The following is a 17934-nucleotide window of genomic DNA, read 5'->3' as shown; positions in this document are numbered from 1 at the left end:
AATTCTAAGTTAAAATAGACCCAATAGATAGATAGATAGATAGATAGATAGATAGATAGATAGATAGATAGATAGATAGATAGATAGATAAAATAAATAAGTAGATAAATAGATTAATTAATTAATTAATTAAATAGACCCGAGAGACTCAATAACCACATGTACTATGTAAAATGATTCTAAAAAACAAACTTGAAAAGGGCATTTTTTCATACATTCAAGAAGTCTAATTATGAGCTGGATACTAGTTCAATAGATAATTTTATTAGGTGTGATAATGACACCGTGTTTATATACGGAAATGTTCACAGATATTTGATGATATTAAGGAATTATTTTGTGTGTGTGTGACAACAGCAGCATTGTAGTTACCACTGAAAGGCAATTCTTTATTTATATTTATATAAATATTTACAGATGAAATGCTATAATGTATGGGACTTGCTTCAAAATATGCCAGTTAGGTGAAGGGGAAAAGGCGGAAGTATATCAAAACCAACTATGAGTTGCTAATTGTTAAAACTGACAGATGGATAGATGGTGGTTCATTTTGTTATGCTCGTTAAACAGAACATGGGCCATATTAAAGCCAATAAAGTACTCCTTCCAAGTCAAAAGAATGTAGTTTGAATTGGTCTTTAAATACATGCCACCACAATCTGAGTGTCCATCAATGGATGAATGGATAAAGAAGAGGTGGTACATATATGCAACGGAATATTATTTGGCCATAAAACAGAATAAAATTCTGCCATCTGCAACAACATGGATGGACGTAGAGTGTACTGTGCTGAGGGGAATAAGTCAGACAGAGAAGGACAAATTCCATGTAATTTCATGTACATGTGGAATCTAAAAGAAAAAAAAAAACATAAACTCATAGGTACACTGAGATACATAGATACATTGAAAGAACATTGTGATGGTCACCAGATGAGAGGGGGGTTAGAGGGGTGAATGAAAAGGGAGAAGCGGGTAAGAAGTACAAATTGGTAGTTACAAAACAGTCATAAAGATATAAACTATTACATAAGGAATATAGTCAATAATATTGTAATAACTAGGTATAGTGTCAGATGAGTACTAGATTTATTGGGGTGATCACTTCTTAAGTTACATAAATGTCTAATCACTATGTTGTACACCTGAAACTAATATAATATTGTATGCCAACTATAATTGAAAATTTTTTAATTGTTTTTAATTTTAAATGCCACCAAAGGAGTTTTTTTCTAATGAAAGATAATACTAGTTATGCTGCTTTCATATGTTTGAAAGTTATATATGCTTGAAATGTACTGAAAATCTAAAAATTTTTAAAAAGAATGTTTTCTTAAAGATGAATACTGAAGCATGTCAGGGTGAGACAACATAATGTTTGGGATTTGCTTCAAAAAGTAGTGGAGATGGAGGGAGCAAGGTAGGAAAAATTTCAGCAAAGAGAAAAAGGGCAAATAAAGGAAATGTGGCAAAAATCTAATAAATGTTGAGTCCAGTGATGGATATATGGAGATTAAATGTTCTGTTGTCTACTTTTATGTATGTTTGAAAATTTTGATAACACAAAATGTTTTCTTCATCTTGCAGATTGGGGGAGATTCACTTTACTAAGTCATTGTTGGAAAGGATGTTCAGAAATTTTCGTTATACATATAGAAGTATAAATAGATTCAGTTTTTGGTGACATTTTGACAATATCTATTAAACCATTAGGTGTTCATAACCCTAGATGAGCATTTTTATTTCTAGAAATTTATTATATAGAAATAGTCCTAAATTTAAAAGAATACACCCACAAAAAAAAGTTAGAAACAACTCATGTGTTCAGTAACAGAATGAAGGTTAACTAAATTATGGTAGATCCATAAAATATTTTGTACTTGTTAAAAAGAATGTGGTAGATCAACAAGTAATGAAGCAAAATTCTAAGATAAACAAAGTAATAAAAGAATTGCAGAGTAGTATATATATATTATAATCTTTTATAAATAAAACTTTAGAGAAAGAAAAGGCAAAAAATGTTGATGTATGTAAGAAGAAAAATTGTATTTACACCTAATTTTGTATAAATTAACTAGAAATAGGATATAGCATACTTTTACTTTCTACATTAATTCTACCTATGTAATGTCTGAATTTTGTAAAAGAAACATATTTATAACTTTGTCATCAAAAGGAAAAAATCGTACCAAAAACAAATAAACAATAATAAATATGCCATTCATTTGGTTTTAGTTCCATAATTTAAAGCATTCCTTCTAAACCTCCTTTGGTATATAGACTCCCTTGAGAATCTAATAAAAGTTATAACTCTTTCTTAAAATATATATATACATACACGAAAAAAGAAAATAAAACATTCAAAGGATTCACACACTGTTGAAATCTATCTACTTTTAAGGCAGAGCTTCCAATTGTTAGGTCCAGGAGATTACAGAAAAGAGATATTGATTTCCTCAGTCCTCTAGGCAGACATAAGAGCAGGGTCTGAGTAGCCTCCTCAGTTGTCTCAATGCCCCACCTAAACATCATTTCTACATCTTATTTCACATTATGAAAAAGGTAGTAATTATTATCCCTAAGGTCCAAACCTTTATTTAAAGGGAAATATGAATTTAAGAACCTCTTTCGGCTACGGTACACAAAATCTATGTAAAATCAAGGAAACTTTTAAAATTCTACAATTTCTATTTTAAAAGCCTTTAAAGATAAAAAATCACAGGTCAGAGAACAAGTGGTGATATAAGATCATTAAAGTGCCTGCAAACTAAGTGTGAAGGAGAGAAAAGAGATGGAAAGCCAAAATAGAAGAATAAGAAAATATACTGGGCACAAACAATGAAAGCCTTCATGGTTGAAAAGAAGGAAGAGAAAGAGGAGTAGATAAAGGAGGGCACAAGAAAGCTCTCTTAGACACTCTGTGCAAGACAGAAACTAATTCAAAAGAGCTACTGGGCAGAGAGTAAAGAACAATTTGAACAGTGTCAAGTGGCTTCAAGGAGTAAAATTTCAACCTGGAACTAAGCCCAAGGGACAGCTAAAAGGGTCCAAGCAACCTAGGAACTGGGGTTACAGGAATGTTTCAGATGGCTGTGGATTGAACAAATTAATAGCCACAAGACTGAAGAACCAAGCTCTGTGAGCTAGTTTAAATAACATAGGACTGTCCAATGTGAATGTAACATACAATAAGATTAACAAACAAAATTAGTTTTTGTATTTTAAACCGACCATAGTGTGGGAACTAAAGCATCTTACATAGCAAATGTTCAATAAAGGCTTGATGAAACAAAGACTTACTCTAATAGAACAACACCAAAAATGATTTCAAAGGTGTCCAATTCAAGAATAACTGGGAACTCACTTAATAACCTCAGTTTTTCAAATATGCTTTGAAGAAACACTACATGCCTGGCACTTAGACCTAAAGAATACAGGGGCTTTGTTCTCATGGAGCTAACTTTCTATTGTGGGGGAATGGGGCAGTAGCAGACAGAGAAACAAAAAAAATAAATATGAGTAATAAGCTCTATGAAAATAATTTGACAGCATAATTTATAGAATGTATCCATTAGGCTCCTTCAAATTGAGTTTGTCAGGGAAGGCCTTCCTTAAGAGGTGATATTTAGGATACAGGTCATATGACATGAAGGAGCTAGACTAGACATGCGAAGCTCTATATGTAGAGCATATTATCAAGAGACCTGGCAAATGCAACTGCATATTATCAAGAGACCTGGCAAATGCAACTGCATATAAACAGGTACTAAAGATTTCTCCCCAAGTGAACAGCAGGAGAGCTTTCCAGACAACAGTAATGGCTCAAAAAAAAAAAAAAAGAGAGAGAGAGAGAGAGAGAGAGAGATAGGAAGTAATGTGTTCAGCAGTTCGCAGGTCACAGATACTTTCTCCAAGGAACCCAATGGTTTTTAATGATTAAGAAGGTTAAATATTCTGTAATGGAGCACGATGTTATGGCAATAATAGAATGGTCAAATAGAACTACATAAACCGTTGATAAAATAACCTCTCAAAATTTTATTTTACTTCAGGTTTTTAAAAAAATTTACTGAAGTATAACGGACAGAAAATTGCCCAAAAGATAAGTATGCAGCTCAGTGAAGTGTCACAAACAAAACTTAAATGACTAAAAGCAGAATTCCCAGACTCTAAGAGAAGGGAAGGGAAGGAAATGAAGTAGGAGAGGAGAGAAAGAAAAGGAGATTCCAGAGGTCCATTTGGAAATTACCGAGACTTGGAAAGGAGAAAGGAGGACAAGGAGAGGCCAACTAAAATAACTCAGCCACATGCTTCAAAAATGTAAAAAACATCTGAGATAAGCTTCCCTAAAAATTAGCCTTTGGCATGCGCATCTCATTTCCAATTTAGCACAAATAACAAATACATTATTTTGCATATAATGTAAGGTAATTCACAGAGATCTCTGGAATGTTGCTCCAGACTAAAAGCCCCTAAAATAATCTGTTGTCTTCATTTTACAAAAGGGGAACTCTCAGAAACACTAAAGGACAAATTTAACTGATAAAAATTGTTAAAAAAAAAAACAAAAAACTGAAGATCACAAAAGGCATACCATAAAGATATACGTTATCTATCTAAACTAATCTATATATTTACTATGAACTCAGTAAAAATATTAATAAGGAATAAACAAGCTCATTCTAAAGTTCCTAGGGAAAAGTAAGAATAGCTAAAAATACTCTGAAAAATAAGAATAATGAGGATAAAGTAACTTTATCAGATATTAAAACTTGTTTTAAAATTAAAATAATCAAAATTGTATCCATCCATTAGGGATCTTACATTCTAGAGATTAGAGATAGACATTAATGATAAATATAATTAAATAAACTATACAGTAAAGAAAGGAGGATTCAGGTCAGGAATTCAATTCTAAATTCACCAGTATGTGTTCTTGTACCATTTCTCTAGATAGACATTTCTACATCTCTAATACGTATAGCTTAATTAAGGTATAGATTCATCTCACCTCTAAAATTGTTAAATTACATAAATAGTTGAGAAATAAAAGGAAACATTTTAAATTCCATCTACACAGGTTTAATATTATTTGTTGGGCCTAAAGTACCAGGAAACCGAAAGCAAAAAATTTATGAAAACTAAAAGTTCTAAATTCAATTACAGTCTGCATATAAGATCAGAAGACTTGAAAGTAAAATTAGAGAAGTAAATATGTTAAATTATTAAGTAAATAAATTATAAATTGAACAATATGATAATAGCACATGATAAAACATATCCATAGACAAACAACTGTGGGTCCAGAAACAGAATCAAATAAATGTGAAATTTAATTTATGACAAAGGCAGATTTCAAATCTATGAGGAAAATATGGTTCAATCAGAGAAATGCTCTTGAGATAACTGAGGAACCAGCCAAGATTTGGGGCAGGGGGAATCTCCTCACAACTTACACCACAATAACAGATAAATAAAACCCACATCAAATATCTACAGATGAAAAATACACTCTCAGAAACAAAAAATACACCAATGAGATCAACAGATTAGAAATTAGAAAGAAAATATCAGTTAATTTACTGGCATAGCAATAAGAACCTATATAAAATAAAGCACAGAATCTGAGAAAATGAACAGAGCCTCAGTGAGGTGTGGGATAACAGGAAGTCTTGCATTGCACTGGAATCCCACAAAGCAGAAGGGAAACAAAAAAATATGTGAAGAATGGCTGAAATTTTTCCAAATCTGTTAAAAACCATAAAATCACAGGTCCAAGAATTCATCAAACTCCAAGCAAAATAAACTTTTTTTAAAGGCATACCAAGACACATCATAATCTATTTGTTGAAAATCAGTGATAACAAAAAAATCTTCAAACCAACCAGAAAAAATGAGCCATTACATACAATGCAACAAAGATATAAATGATAGCAGACTTTTCATCAGAAACTATGCAAGCCAGAACACTATGGAGAGACATATTTTCTTCCAAGTGCTGGAAGAAAACAACTTATGAATCTAGAACTCTTCACACAGAAAAATATATCTTTCAAAACTAAGGATTAAATGTTCAGACAATATCTGAAAAAATTAACTGCCATCATAACTGTACTACAAGAAAAAGAATGAGAAAGATAAAGACAGCCTACGAGACTTATGGGGTACCATTTAAAAAAAAACAATGTAAGATTATGGAAATCACAAAGGGAGAAGAGAGAGAAAAACTAAAAGTCTATTTTTTAAAAAAAATGGCTGAAAACTTCCCGAATTTGGGGAAAGAAATGAATATCTGGTTCATACGGCCCTACATTCCCTAAATAGGTTGAACCCAAAAAGAGTTACACTGAGATATATTATAATTAAGATGTCAAAAGTCAAAGACAAAAAGAAATCTGAAAACAGCAAGAGAAAAGCAAATCATCAAATAAGAGAGCCTTCATAAATCTATAAGCGAATCTCTCAGCAGAAATCTCACAAGACAGGAGTGGGATGATACATTCAAGATATTGACAGAAAAAAAAACTGCCAACCAAGAATATAAGAAATGCCCTGCAAAGCCACTCTTCAGAAATGAAGGAGACATAAAGACTTTCCCAAACAAAAAAAGCTAAGGGAGTTCATCACCACTAGGCATGACTTATAAGAGATGCTACAGGGAATTCTTAAAGCTGAAATGAAAGAATGCTAATTAACATTGTGAAAACAGGAGTATATAAAAATCACCAGTAAATATATAGATAGTAAAACTCAGATTCTATATTATTGCAAATATGGTATGTAAATCACTTTCAACTCTCATATAAAAGTTAAAAATGCTTATATTAAAAATAACTACAACTATAATAATTTGTTAACAAATATATAATGTAAAAAGATAGAAAATGTAACACCAATAACCTAAAAAGTGAGGGGAGGGAGTAAATCTACAGAGTTTTAGGTTATCATCTTTAAGAAAAACTTATATTTTATGTAAGTCTTGTGGTAACCATAATAGAAAAATATGTAGTAGATACACAAAAAAATTAAGAGCAACAAATCAAAAGCATGTTACCACAAAAAGTCATCAAATGACAAAAAAAGACAGCAAGAAGAAAGGAAAAAGGGAACTACAAAACAGAAAACAACATGCAATGTAAAATGGCAATGTAAGTCCTTACCTATGAATAAATACTTTAAATGTAAATGGATTCAATTATCCAACTGTAAGACACAGAAAGGCTGAATGGATAAAAAAAGTACTAAGATCCAATGACATGCTGCCTCCAAGAGACTCAATTTAGCTTTATGACACACATAGGCTGAAAGTGAAGGGATGGAAAAAAATGGTCACAAGAGACAAAGAAGAATATTACAATAAAAGGGTCATCAAGAAGATGTAACAATTGTGAATTTTTATACACCCAACATGAGAGCGCCTAAATATATAAAACAAATACTAACACAACTAGAAGAAGAAATAAAAATTATACGACAATAGAAGGGGACTACAATAGTCCACTCTCAACAATGACATCCAGACAGGATATTAGTAAGGAAATAGCAGGACACTACAGATTAAATGAACCTAAAAAATATATGCAGAACATTCCATTCATAAGCAGCAGAATACACATTCTACTCAAGAATGAAACAGGACATTCTCCAAGAAAAATCATATGTAAGGTCACAAAACTAATCTTAAAAATGTCAATAAGACTGAAATTTTATCAAGTATCCTTTCTGAACACAAAGGTATTAAACTAGAAATTAAAAAAGAGGAAAACTGGGATACTCACAAATTTATGGAAATTGACACATTCCTGAACCAAAGGGTCAAAGAAGAAATCAAAAGGAAAAATTTTAAATATCTTAAAATAAAAATGGAAACAATACAAACCAAAACCAAAAGACCGTTCTAAAAGGAAAATTTATAGCATTCATAAATGCCTACATTAAGAAAAAAGAAAGACCTCAAATAAACAACCAAATATGACAGTAAAGAACCAGAAAAAGTAAAATATAAGCCCAAGTTAGCAGTAGAATGAAAATAGAAAACAAAGAATGAAAAAAAAACAATAGAAAAGATCAATAAAACTAAGTTTTTTTAAAATATAAGTCTTTAGTTAGACTAAATGAGAAAAAATTATTCTAATTAATAGTTATAAATTAAAGAGAAGATATTACAACTGATACCACAGAAATACAAAGGATCATAAGAGACAACTATGAACTATTGTATACCAACAAACTGGACAACCTAGATGAAATGGATAAATTCCTCAAAACAAACCATCTAAGAATACTAAATGAGTAAAAAAAATAGAAAATCTGAAAAGACCAATAAAAAGTTAAAAAGATTGAATCCGTAATCAAAAATCTCTCAACAAGAAAAGCCTAGGACCAGATGACCTCACTGGTGAATTTCATCAAACATTTAAAGAAGAATTAACACCAATCCTTCCCAAACTCTTCCAAAATACTGAAGAGGAGGAAACACTGCATTACCTTGATACCAAAGCCATATAAGAACACTACAAGAAAAGAAAACAACAGGCCAATATCCCTGATGAATATTGATGCAAAATTTCTCAAAAAGCAATGTTAGCGAACCAAATTCAAGAGCATATTAAAAGAACATAGACCATGACCATGTAGGATTTATCCCTAGGATGCAAGGATGGCTCAACATATGGAAATCTATCAATGTGACACCAGATTAACAAAATGAAGGGTAGAATCCATATGAAAGGTAGACGGGAGAAAACAAAAATTTAAATCATTTCTTTAATTAAATAAATAAATAAGAACTCATAAGATAATTTCAACAGATATAGAAAGAGCATTTAACAAAATTCAATACCCAGTTACGGTTAAAAAAAAACAAAAACAAAAACAAAAACAAAACCTCTCACCAACTGGATACAGAGGGAATGTACCTCAACATAATAACGGCTATATATGACAAGCCCACAGCTAACATCATACTCAACGGTGAAAAGCTAAAAGTTCCTCCTCTAAGATTAAGAACAAGACAAGGGTATCCACTCTTATCATTTCTATTCACCATAGCACTGGAAATCTTAGCCAGAGTAATCAAGCGAAAATAAACAAACAAACAAAAGAAATAAAAGGCATCCAAATGAGAAAAGAAAAAGTTAAATTATCTCTGTTTACAAGATGGCATGATATTATATATAGAAAACCTTAAAGTCTGCACCAAAAAACTGTTAGAAACTAATATTACTAGTTGCAGGATACAAAATCAACATATAAAATTCAATTCCATGTTTATATAGTAAAAATAAACTGCCTGAAAGAGAAATTAAGAAAAAAATCCCACATACAATAGCATCAAAAACAATAATATAAAAATAAATTTAACAAAGATGTTGAAAGACCTATGCACTGAAAGCTGTAAAACACTGATGAAAGAAGACAAATAAATGAAAAGACATCCATGTTCATGGAGGAGAAGAACTAATATTGTTAAAATCTCCACACTATCCAAAGTAACCTGTGGATTCAATGCAATTTCTATCAAAATTTCAATAGCATTTTTTATAGAAATAGAAAAAAACAATCTGAAAATTCATATGAAACCACAAAAACCACAAATAGCCAAAGAAATCTTAAGAACAACAAAGTTAGAGGCATCACATTTTCTGGTTTCAAACTTTACGTCATAAAGGTATAGTAATTAAAACAAAGTTGTTTTAGTAAAACACAGACATGTAAGCCAATGACACAGAATAGAAACCCTGGAAATAAGCTCATGCATATATTGTCAACTAATATTCAACAAGAAAGCCAAGACTACACAATGGAGAAAAGACAATCTCTTCAATAACTGGTGCTGGGAAACCTAGATATTCACATACAAAGGAATGAAATTGGATTCCTTTCTTACATCACTCACAAAGTTAACTCAAAATGGATTACTTAAATATAAGACCTGAAACCACAAAAGTCCTAGAAAAATAAAACTGGGGTAAAAGCTCCTTGATATTGGCCTTGGCAATTATTTTTTTGGATATGACATGAAAAATACAAGCAACACAAACAAAAATAAACAGATGGGACTACATCACACTGAAAAGTTTCTGCACAGCAAAGGAATCAATGAAATGAAAAGGCAGTCTAAGGAATGGGAGAAAATATCAGCAAAACATTTATTTGGTAAGGGGTTAATATTCAAAATAAATAAATCATATCGACAGCAAAAAAGCAAATAATCTGATTTTAAAATGAGCAGAGGATCTGAATAGAAATTTTTCCAAAGACAACATACAAATGACCAACAAGTATATGAAAGAGTGCTCAAGATCACTAATCATCAGGTAAATGTAAATCAAAACCACAATGAGGTATCACCTTACATCTGTTAAAATGGCTTTTGTCAAAAAAAGCAAAGAAATAACAAATGTTGACACAAATGTGGAGAAGAGAACTCTTGTTCACCATTGGTGGGAATATAAATAAGTACAGCATTAGGCAAAATAGTATGGAGGATCCTCAAAAAAATTAAAACTAGAAATAGCACATGGTCCAGTAATCCCACTTCTGAGTATATATCTGAAGGAAATTTAATCACTATTTCAAAGAAATATCTGCACCCCCATGTTCATCATAGCATTATCACAATAACCAAGACATGGAAAAAACCAAGTTGTTTGATCAGTTGACAAATAAATGAATCAAGAAAATGTGGTATATATGATACACATGTATATATGTTATATACATACACACACACATATATACAGCTGCCCCTTGAACAACAGGGGGTTAGGGACACATTCAAAACTGCATGTAACTTTAACTCTCCAAAAACTTAACTACTAATAGCCTACTATTGTTTGGAAGCCTTAACAATAACATAAATAATCAATTAATACATTTTATATATGTATTATATGCTGTATTCTTACAATAATGTTCAAAATATCATAGAAAGAAAAAATACATTTACAATATTTATTGAAAAAAATTCCCAACTATGTGGGCCCATGCAGTTCAAATCCATGTAGTTCAAGGGTCAACTCTGTGTGTGTATGAAAATCATTCAGCCATAAAAGAAGGAAATCCTACTATTTGTGACAAGAATGAACTTGGCATTATGCTAAGGGAAATAAGTCAGAGAAAGACAAATATTGTTATTATCTCATATGTGAAAATCTGAAAAATGTTAAATTCATAGAAAGAGACAGTAGAATGGTGGTTGTCTGGGGCTGGGAGGGAGGGGAATGAGGAGTTATTGGTCCCAGGTACAAACTTCAGTTATAAGATGACCACCAAAAAAAAAAAAAAAAAAAGTAACCATGGGAGGTGGTAGATATGTTAATTAACCTTATTGTGGTATACATATATATGTCAAATCATATTATGCACTTTAAATTTATATAGTTTTGTAAACTGTACCTCAATAAAGCTGGGGGGGGTGAATCTAGGCTCCATGGTACTTTTAATTAAATGACAATGAAAAAGTATCTTAGTTTAAGAATCTATTATATATAGTATTTTAATACCAGCATTAAGGCTGACTCTAACCTCTTTCTAATCTCACTGCATAATCACTTAATACTCTCCATAGCTCTTTTTAGTCTTTTAAAAAAAAAACCTTCACTATCTTGAGATTTTATAATAGCTTAAATTCATTTTATATTAAAGTAATATCAAATATTTATCAATATTTAATTATTTCTTAGTGGTTCATATTTAACTAAAATTCTTTAATCTGCATATATTTTATACATGCTTTCCTATGTATGTAAATTTGATAACATAAAAAACACTTAAGATTTAGTAATATAAAAACTCGGAATCTGAGTTAAAACCCCTACTCAACATTTCCACAAATAAACTTAAGGGATGGTAGCACTTCCCTTTTTCTCAATGAGAGAGTTTAACCCTAATCGCCAGTGTTAATTTCAGGTTTATAAAAACCCAAACCTCTTTTCTTTCAGAGTACTTAATTAAAAGATGGTAATCGAGTAAGCCATGATAAATATAATTACCAAAACTATGACAATATTAATACTTTCAGAGATAAAGAACACCTACATTTTATTTCTATTGTTTAAAAAATAAACAATATATAACTATCTCCACTTTTTAAAACTTCACTTTATGCCACTTGGCTTTTATGGAAAATATATATTAGTACCTGTTTTCATTAATCAAAAGAAATCCAAAGAGAATTTCTGCTTTTACGAAAAAAGGCAAAAAGCAAAAATAGTGTTCAGCATTTGTTTTGCAGCGAGCTCTTATAGACGCAGCACACACTCCAAGCAGTGAAAGTGGCACCACCAAGCTCCTTCCCCAGGAACTACACTGAGCATCTCAACATCAAGACAACATAACTTTGAACTGTGTCCATAAGCACCTGTGTTTTATCTCAGTTTATTTTGTGCATCCATTAGCAAGTTAAGTCCTAAGGCAGCGGTCCCCAACCTTTTTGGCACCCACAAGTATATAATATTCTAAGGCCTGATATTCTAAAGTAGAGCTGAGGCAGTGATGCTGGTGCTAGGAAGCGGCTGCAAATACAGATGAAGCTTCACTTGCGTTCACCCACTGCTCACCTTCTGCTATGCAGCCTGGTTCCTAACAGGCCATAGCGTAAAATTGATCATAATTAACCATTACACTTAGCGTAAAACTGATCATAATTAACCATTTCAATCAAAGTGAACAAGACAAAGACACTGTACATGCGCTAATCTTGTCTGCATCTACCATATCCTATTTACACACAGAGAGAAAGAATCTTGAAAGCTGCTGAAGTTACTATTGGTTCTGCTAGTAGCAAAGTGGTCTCTTTTATTCAGTATCTAGTAATAGATAAAACAAAAAGTCTATTGCTTGAGTGGACTGATGGCTGTACTAAGTGTGGTGTCCTGTTATCTTATACTTAAGGAGAATCTGTCTTTTTAATAAGTTGAAACAGAACGCAATGAATGACATTGATCAAAGTGCTGCTAAAAAATATAAAGGTAGTCATGGGTGGTTTCACAAGTTTTCAAGGAGAAGGCAGCTTCATAGCTTAAAAGTTACTGGAGAGAGCGCTTCGGCTGATACCTGAGCTGTTGTAAAGTTCTCAGGAGAACTGAAGAAAATTATTATAGAAGGTGGTTATTTGTATAAGCAAGTGTTTACTGTGACAAAAGCGCAATTTATTGGAAAAAAATGCCAAGCAATACATTTATTTTGATAGAAGAAAACCAGGCTAGGGAACACAAGGCACAAGACAGATTTATTTTAACGCCTATCAACACCACTAGTGATGCTGTCTGTCCTTAGGCCTCCACTGGTATATCATTCAGAAAAACGCAAGGCACTTAAAGGTGTTGATAAAAATATACTTTCTATTGTGTTTCATTCACATCTAAGCAGCTGGAATAGCCAAGTTATTTTCTTCTGAGTACATGAGTGGATACATCAGTCCTTTTGTTGAAAAATACTGTACAGAAACTAATCTCAATAACAAGTATCTTCTGATTGTCAGTAATTGTGCTTCTCATCCACCTAGCATTACCAAGTATGGTGGTAACATTTGTGTTGTTTTCTTACTGCTGAATATGATGTCAGTTGCTGCAACCATGTAATCATGTAACCATGTAACCAAGGCCTAATAGGTACAATTAAGGTTCACTATATGCAAAATATGATAAATTTTATCGTAAGTGCCACTGACAGAAAAGGTAACTCAAAAGCATCTTTACAACAGATCTGGAAAGAGTACAATCTAAAATTGGCAATCACCAACCTTGGAGATGTTCTCAACAGGCTAACAGACTCAATGAGAAATGGTGTTTGGAGGAAACCATGTCACAAAGTAGTGAACAACTTAAAGGCTTCAAACCAACAACAATAAATGTCGTAACAGTGATTTTGACTAAGGAGGCTCGGTTTGTGGAAGCTGATGAAGATAATGTTGAAGAGGTTTTAGTGTCACACGACCAACAATTTACAGATGAAGAGCTCATGCAATTGCAAGAGTAAAGGATATGAACTGAAACCTTATACAACAGCAAATGGCCCCAAAGTGAAGTCGTCCAGGAACTAAATACATAGCACTTGCATTAGATTTTCACTATGATTGACAATACTGCAATGATTGCAGAAAAGTATGACTTTAATTTTGAAAGGGCATGTAGGTTTAGGACAGGCTTGCAGGGCGTTTTGAGTGCCTACAAAGAATTGTACAATAGGAAAATGTGGTGAGGCAAAAGCAGTTAAACATGTTGTCATATATCAAGCCTTCCACATCAGCCACAGCAGATGACTAACTCTGAACCTCAACCTTCAATATTGAGACAGGCAGACATTGAAGGTGTAGACATTAGTGACCTGGCCACCCTGATAGATTTAGACAACGATGAGATGTTAACAGATGACCCTCTGCCTCTCTCACCTACACCTCAGCCTCCTGTACATCCCACCAGCTCAACCTTCAACAACTCTGCCTAACATACCATTATCACCACCTCTCAGCCTTCCAGTGTGCTCACTGTCTTCCTGATTCTGGTAAGTGAAACTGTACTGTACATATATTATTTCTACTTTATACAAGCTATACACTTAATGTTCTGCTTTTTACTGTATGTTAGTCTCATTTTAGGTTTTATGTGTTATTTGGTATGATTTGGTAGGTAATTTTTTGGTTCGGGGAATGCTTTTTTCCATATAAATTAATGGTAATTCCTTCTACACTTTATGCCATTTCTGCTTACAAAGATTTCATAGGAATACTCTATTTTCTAATAGCAGGGAATACCTGTTGTACTCAGGGAAACTTTCAACCAGAATTATTTAACAGGTTTCTTTTTTTTTTCTCTTCCTCTTTTCCTCCTATGCACATATATATAAACACATGAACAACACACATAAATTCATGCAGATTTCAAAGAAACTAAGTATATTCATATGGAAAAAGAAAATTTATTTACATTTTCAGAACCAGCACATCTTTGTAATTACCTGACCAAAAAAAAAAAAAAAAATCTGCCCATAGCTTATAATGAACCCTGATCAATAATAAATAATGAATCACTGCTAGACAAAATGGAAAGTCTTCAAAAATTGCCTCCTGTCCCAGTTGTCTATGATCTCTGTTCACCTAACCTGTTCCTCCTCCTGGGTTCCTTATTTTATCTAATGGCAGCACCATTTTCTCAGACATTCATAAACAAGTCCTCCCTCCCATCTTTCAAACTAGAACTCAAATGTTTAAGTGATTGTTAGTTATGCCTACACTAGTATATGATAAGAAAAAAAAGATAGTATTAAAGCCAAGCATATGTCTATTGAAAATTAACATCTTTTCATAGTATTTTAGTTTGGATGAGATCTCAAATTATTTATTTAATAGTTATTCACAAGTTTGCTAATAATTTTAATTCACTGGGAAAGAATACACATTTTTAGATTCAAAAGACCATAACTGTATTATAGGAGACAACAATTTTTTTCTTATTGAGCCACATAATAAATATTTTAGGCTTTGAGAGGCATATAGTCTCTGTCATAAGTACTTTAGCTCTGCCTCTTTAGAGTGAAAGCAGCCATAAAACAATATAAGTAAATGAATGGGGTGTGTTCCAATAAAACTTTATTTACAAAAACAAGCGGCAATTCCAGGGCTATAACTTGCTAACTCCATTTTCTACAAGGATCCAAAGGATGTAGAGCCACAGGATAGAAATTGCAAAAGTCTGCCTAATCTATTAATCAAATTAATCCATTATTCCATTGGTCTATTAATCAAGAGGCCAGTGCTCTTAGATTATGAAGAAAGTATTTAAAATACAGAGATCTCAACCACTGCTTCAAAGGTCTACGGTATATCTCAACTACAAAATAAGGAGTTGGTAGTAAATGACCTCCAAGGTGTATTCTAGCATTAAAAATCTATGTATACATTTACAAATAAGCAGCCTAAGGCCTAGAGAGATTAAACCATACTGCCCTCTCACCCAGAAATAACTACCAGGAAAAAATAGTTACAGAGGGCAAATTATAAGCAATATGAGCACCTCTAAAAAGGTGTGTCTTAGTGCAAGTGGTTAATCAGTAAGCAAATGAGTGGTTCACATTTCAAAACAATATCTAATCAACAGACTCCGATTCAGAAGACCTGGACCCCAGCTATGCCAGTTACTACTCATTAAGTAAGACTCACCTTTACCCTTAACTTCCTTCTCCATAAAATGAGGACAATAATATCTACCTCACAGATTGCTATCAGGGGAAGGGTAAAAAATGTAATGCAAAACAGAAAACTAAGATAGTGGATGCTAATAAAACCATACCAAGACTTGCAATAAATGTGAATGGTCTAACCATACCAATTAAAAAACAGAGACTGTCAGGTTGGAGTGAAGAAAAGTAAAACCCAAATATATTCTCTCTAGAAAAAATGCACTTTTTTTGAGATATAAATGTCATAGAACATTGTTACTTTTAAATGTACAACATAATGATTCAATATTTGTATGTACTGTGAAATGATCACCACAATAAGTCTAGTTAAGGAAAAGTACTTTAAACAAACACATAAAAATATATTTAAGTTAAAAGTAAAAGGATGAAAAGAGATATGCCATACAAATTCTAACTTACAAATATCTAATCAACCTTATAAATAACAGGCTGATACCTAACTTAAAAATTAAGAAACCTGACATTACATGTTTTCAGGAAAATCTACCCATGAAAGCAGATGAGGGTAGATTTCTAAGAAGGTGTGAGCCCCCTTCTGTAAAAGTAGGTAGTACTCTCCCAAAATTAGAGCAGAAAGCAGATTTTCTGGGAGCACATATACAGAAGAAAGTCTGTTTAGGTGAATGACCAAGGTAACACAGCAATGAGAATAGAGCAAATAATACTAATTAAAAGAGTTAAACATTTCATTTAAAAATATACTTGTTCTCTAAAAAGGAAGATGGGCTATAACACTTTTCCTCAATCTGTTATAATCAAAGTACTACTTAACTCTAAAGGGAAAAAACACTATAGTGATACTATTCTTTACTCCAAAAATATACTTTATTAATAAAAGTGAATTAAATAAAACACATATCAAAATAAGAGTTTTTAAAACCCTTACACTTCAGTGTGTTTGCACTTCAGCCCAAAATAGAGTAATAGGCAATGGATTTACCCCTCATCCATAACAACAACAACAACGACAAGCAACAAACAAGTAACACATATAAAGCAATGGTTTTCAAGACATGGAATATCAGTTAATGAAGGTGAGAAGCAAATGAAATGAGTCCTATAAGTGTCACAGCTTACTGCCTTGAGAGAGTTTCAAGGCCACAACAGAAAGAAAAAGAATCAAATGGAGCCAGGCAAACTTCCTGAGCTGAGGAGACAAAACTGAAAGTGCAGGAAAATCAATACAGCTAAAGTTGATAAGACAAAGTTCCAAAAAGAATTCCACAGAGAAATAATTCCAGAAATCTACACAGGGTACCCTTGAGTATTCACCAAGAATGATGTCTGTTCCTAGCAACCAGACTGGAAAATCTCATAATTCATGGGAGATTAGATGCTCTCCTTGGTAGTGGGAAATAATTACCCCTAGACTGAGGGCACTTCTCCACACCCACTTAACCAATCATAAAAGCAGAACTTGAAAGAAACAAACTGTTTCCAAAAAAAATAACTCTATATAAAAACAAAGTTCAAAAATATTCATAAAAAGAAAAAATATTAAGGATCCAACAAGGTAAAATTCACAGTATCAGGCATCCAATGTCTAGAATACAAAGAAGCAGGAAAAAAAAATCTATAATAAGGAGAATAATCAATCAAAAGCAATCCAGAATTAACACAGATATTAGAATTATCAGAAAAGAACATTAAAGTTATTATAATGGTATTCTGTATGTTCAAAAGTTGAGATATGGAGGATAGAAAAAAGTTGAACTTCTAGTGATTAAACTA

At 32.3% G+C, this 17934-nt stretch overlaps 1 protein-coding gene across 6 annotated transcripts in view; it reads right to left on the bottom strand.

Annotated features, from left to right (window-relative positions):
• UBR3 (ubiquitin protein ligase E3 component n-recognin 3 (putative)) overlaps nt 1-17934 on the bottom strand; it is a 187104-nt gene that overhangs the window by 153640 nt on the left and 15530 nt on the right. The window lies entirely within an intron of this gene.

The sequence above is a fragment of the Pteropus alecto genome, unplaced genomic scaffold (genome assembly GCF_000325575.1).
Source record: "Pteropus alecto unplaced genomic scaffold, ASM32557v1 scaffold3, whole genome shotgun sequence".
In the NCBI taxonomy this organism is placed as follows: Eukaryota; Metazoa; Chordata; class Mammalia; order Chiroptera; family Pteropodidae; genus Pteropus; species Pteropus alecto.
Note: the sequence above shows the minus strand (reverse complement) of the source record. Positions and strands in the feature narration are given on the sequence as shown.